This window comes from Cajanus cajan, chromosome 4 (assembly GCF_000230855.2).
Source record: "Cajanus cajan strain Asha chromosome 4, NIPB_CcT2T_4, whole genome shotgun sequence".
NCBI classification, from domain to species: domain Eukaryota; kingdom Viridiplantae; phylum Streptophyta; class Magnoliopsida; order Fabales; family Fabaceae; genus Cajanus; species Cajanus cajan.
The window spans coordinates 54,855,631-54,860,747 of NC_138520.1; the positions used below are offsets into that span (position 1 = coordinate 54,855,631).

The 5,117-nt window shown below is 37.7% G+C and overlaps 1 long non-coding RNA gene across 1 annotated transcript; it reads right to left on the reverse strand.

The window, feature by feature from the left end:
* Positions 1–3,306: 3,306 nt before the first annotated feature.
* LOC145956848 (uncharacterized) lies at positions 3,307–4,578 on the reverse strand. Its single transcript, XR_014433141.1, has 3 exons — positions 4,171–4,578; positions 3,566–3,747; positions 3,307–3,493 (listed from the first exon to the last, which is right to left on the reverse strand). It is a non-coding gene; the product is annotated as an uncharacterized LOC145956848 (long non-coding RNA).
* Between the last annotated feature and the right edge of the window lie 539 nt (positions 4,579–5,117).

The following is a 5,117-nucleotide window of genomic DNA, read 5'->3' on the forward strand; positions in this document are numbered from 1 at the left end:
AACTTCCTCTACTCCTCTCCTCACCTTAGACCACCACGCTTCCACTACGCCACTCTCATACATCTTCCTAAGGTCCTAATCCATCTTAATAGCTCCTAAGTGAATACTAAGAGTACTCTTATTGCCTTCTTCTAAGATCATCTTTCTTAATTTGGGATTATTAGACACAGATTCTATCCTGAAACCACAAAACACCATCAACTTCCACTCGAAATGGGCTATCTATACCCTTACCAATCTTCTCCACTTGGTTCACTAAGAAAGGGTCTAACTCTCACTACTAGAAAAATTAAAATTAGAGAGGGAAAATATCCGTCACTAAACTTCATAAAATCCGTCACAAATAAGTTAGTGACGGAAATGATTCCGTCACAAAATTTGGCGTCACAAAATATTTAGTGACGGATTATTTTCTCCGTCACAATTAGTGACGGAATTAAGGCGTCACAAACAATATAATTTCCGTCACTAATTTGTAACAATAAATGTTTAGAAATTAATAAAAATCCGTCGCAATTTGTGAGGGATTAAATCCCTCGCAATTTGTGAGGGATTAAATCCGTCACAAACTGTGATGACTCTAATTAAGTAGAATCCGTCACAATTTGCGAGGGATTAAATCCCTCGCAATTTGTGAGGGATTAAATCCGTCACAAACTGTGATGACTTTAATTAAGTAGAATCCGTCACAATTTGCGAGGGATTAAATCCCTCGCAATTTGTGAGGGATTAAATCCGTCACAAACTAGGATGAATCCCTCACTAACTGTTGATGACTAAATCTGAGGAAACCATTGTTTTTAAGAGTCTGGTAATCGATTACCTATACATGTAATCGATTACCAGACATCATATGTTCGAAATTTACTTATTAAAAGGTTCTCTGGTAATCGATTACCCATTTCTTGTAATCGATTACCAGAGCAAAATATCAAAATAAGGTTCAGCTAAAGCAATATTGAAATCAGAAACCCAAAATATAACAATTCTAAAAAGCAGGGAATCAAATTAAAAGCAAGGGATAGTAGAGCCAATTCAAAAGGATAACCAAAGCCACTTAAAAGAAATCCAATGTAGTTAGTGTTTAAAAACATCCAAGTAAATACAATATAGCGCAATGTGACCAGAAATTAACAAGAACACAGCAATCACACTACTATAGGTTTAAAAACCTCACTCTGTGCCAAAATATCACCAATCACAGTACTCCCTCTGTCTCATTAGAACATAGTTACATATCTAGAATCACTAGTCAAATGAAAAGATCAAGTCAAGTGAGCAAAAAAAATTAGGAAACATGTATTAGTTGTAGGTCATAACAGACCAAAAGAACCTTCTTAGTAAATATTTATACGTTACTCATCAACATAAATTCCAATACCCCCTTTTCTTAACATATTTGTGCACAACAAATATATAAAAATCTAGTGTTCAATGAATTATGGAAGGGAGATCTTCATAAATTTTATACATCATACATATTAACAAACATAAATAAGGTACCTTGCTATCAGCATCATACATATATAAAGCATTAGGGGAATTGCTAAGAAGGCATTATCTTGTATAGATTATAATGCCTACTTTCCCCATCTGGGATCATACATATATAACATATTTGTGCACAACAAATATCATAGAATGCCACACGCCCATTGCTAGTTCCAGCAGCCAGAATCCAACCATCATCTCTAAAGGCCAACGAAGAGAAAGGTGCTTCATAAGAAATGCAAGATGATGGTCTTCTAGCAAGGCCAACACTAGCAATGATCTGTTGATTGCAGAAAGATACCAGAAAGCAAAATCATATTAAGTCAAAGAAAAGTCTCACTTTCAAATCAAGCTTTTATGGTTGCACCCTGCTTCCCAATCAAGCTTCCTGCTTGTGTATCTGCCACTAGAAGCCTGGTAACAACTGAACGTGCAGTAGCCAAAGTGCTATCCCCAAGGTCACGGTCTACATTGATAACTTGCTTATGGAACCTTAACAAACCATCAACAGCAGGCGGTATGGGGCGATCTGGCTCTTCTTTTGCAGAAACCATTACCTTTCAAAATCATCAAAGAAAAAGAATTCAAAAATACTAAATAAGAGATGATGAAAACTAAAAAGTATCAAAAACAGGGAAGTTAAAATAGACCGAATTGTATTCAAAGAACCAAGGAGATCAAATAAATAAGCATGACAAATAGACAATGATATATATCCAATGTCATCCTTACTACATAAAATAACAGGGAAATTGAAACTCACTTCTCTTTTTGAGATTCCAGGTGGGCCATCAAGAATTTTAATCCGCGCCTTACTCTCTCCTGTAATTTTTTTTATAAACTTGCCCTTTCGACCAATGATACTGCCAACCTTTTGCACTGGAACCAACATCCTGAAAACATTCTCTCCCAAAGAAAACTTGAGTTTCCTGATTCGTTCCTATGATTCCTGAAATTATGATTTGAAGGAAATATGTAAGATTAGTGGAAAAACATTAAATAAATAATTTGTCCCATACATATTACCGGCAAGGCATAGTTTGGAAAAACAACTACTGTTGAACGATTAAAAACTCTTCTCCAATCATTCAAAAAGTCCAATCTGCCCATTAGCGGCATATTTCCTTGATCGATAAGCAAGAGCATTTTCATGAAGGATCCATATAAGAGGGATAGACTTGAAAGGCTCCTGCAAAAAACTGTAAGAACTAAAATCATATGTGCTACTTGAATACGGATATTCATGACAAAAAACCTCAAACACAAATTATAGGTGCAAAATCAGAAAGGATTCAGGTTAAAAAAACTCAAGTATCATACCAAGAAAAGGCACCCTTGGCTTCCAGAGAGCTCACAATTATACCATCATAGCTGAAAAACAAAAGATAGAATAATTCTTATCAGTTGCAATCAGAATTTGCTAATCCGATCAAAACAATAGCATTTTCTTAGTCGGCAACAAATTAAGAAACAAGTCAAAGTGAATTCACGTGAATTCAGATATACTATTTTCAATGTTCAAATATTATAAGGATTAATTCACATCATTAAAAAGACAAACTGAACGTAATGATTAAGAGAATCAAATAAACTTTTTTTTCTCAAACTGAAAATAAACATAACTGAGTAAAGGATAGAGAATTAATCAATATTGTAATCTAGCCATATAAAAACAAATTATTTTACTGCAATTTTCCGATGATTAACTTCAGTATACCTAAAAACCAGAAGTTATAGAAGGTGCATCAACAACAAAGTAGAATTGCATGTATGCATGCAACGCTAGAGGATAGAAGCCACGCATGAACAAAATAAATTAGTTATAAGTGCTATAGCATAGGTACTTGCATTAAGTACAAAGAAGTAGCCTCTTTACTGCACCAAATATCAATACTAGACAATACAACACAAAAATAACACTTACGCAATAGAGACCAATTCCTTCAATCTCTCTAGATCTACAGCTTTTTTTAAAGGTGTCATCCCATAACGCTTTTGTTCCCTGGAAGCAAGCTATTTAGAAAGAGTAACTAAAATAAATAATGTTAATAAACATTAATTAAGTATCACTCACTTAATTTCATTTCTTCGCTGAATATCCTCCTCCTTTTTTTGTAATTTCTTCACCTTTTCCTCAACAAAAAAATCAATGGCACTCCCAACATCTTGATTGTTCATTCGCAATGCTCTTTTTGCATCAAGTTCAAAGAACCCCATGCTCATAACAAGTGATAGGGCTTCATCTGGCACTTGCAGCTGCAACAAAAACAAGACATTGATTACAAGAGGAGAAAAGTACAAAATGCCTATTTGGCTGGACAGTTAAGTTCTTTCTCTTCCTTCTTTGAAAGATAAAAAGGGTGTAGGGGGCATACAAAAAAAAAACACAGTCTATTTCAAAAAACCTGAAGCCAGAGGGATTTTCAATATCTACCGGTAGTGGTGTCTTTAAAATTTAAAATTAGTAATGCTGAATTCTGAATGTTATAGGAGCTTGAGCTTGAGTTGATCTTTATCTCATTGAAGTGCATCTTGTAAGACTATGTTATATGTCACAGCGACCAATAACCATAGCAATGAAACATGGAGACCAAAAAATAGAATAGAAGCATAAAATTTTGACTTTCTTTCTTCTACCCAATTAATTTTTCAAAATATGCTATAATACTTTAATCACACCTGGACAAATTTTGCTCTTGCAAAGCCCAATGCTTTTCTTGATTTCTCCAACTGCCCAGTATGATATGCCACCACCCCTTCAAGCAGCTCTACTCTCAAATGCCTGTGAATGAAGGCAAATTAATCAGCTTACAAGTTGAAGAAGCTCTATAAGCTAAAACTAGTTTATGCATACATTAAAAATAAGACTTTGCAGAAGCTAATAAGAAAAATGGAACCCTAGGCCCGCTGAAGGACTCCACTGTGCTGCTCATGCCGCTGGTGGTGGGCCGGTTCACCTGGACCACGGGCTCGAACTTGGAGAAGCCGTGGGCCTGGTAGAGGGGAATCTGGTCGGACTCAGGCCCGCGAAAGGATGGGGCGGTGTTGTCGTAGGACGGGGCAGCATCCTCGGTGGAATCGGAGGTGTCGAGCCAGACGAGCGACTTCTTCCAGGGATCTCGAATCTCGACTGCGAAGCGGCCCCAGGGGCGCTTCTTGATGCCGTGAAAGCGCGTCTCCTTGGGCAGAGGGTGGTGGTGGGCGGCGACGGCTCTCCCTCGGTGCATCTGGGTGTGGAGGGTGCAGAGAGTGGTTGTTGGGAGGAAGAGCAAGAACCACCAGGACGGTAGGTTTATTGCTCTTCTACAAGAACCATCAGGACAAGAGGAATGGGTTTGGGTGATGTGGCAGAGGAAGGCAAGGGAGTCAGAGGGAGAGGCAACAACGACGGTGTAGGAGTGGAGGAGGGAGTTGGGGAAGCGGGGGTTGGAGGAGGAGGTTTGGGGATTTGAAGAGAGGGAGAGGAGGAGGGGGTTGGTGTTTGTTTGGAGGGAGAAGGGGTTAGGGTTCGCGATTGCGGAGCGGAATGAATGAGTAGGGTTTTTAGTTTTTACACTCCATTGCTTCCCCTTATTTATTTATTTATTTGTTTTACATTGTACATTACCCTTCTAGTACTGTAATAA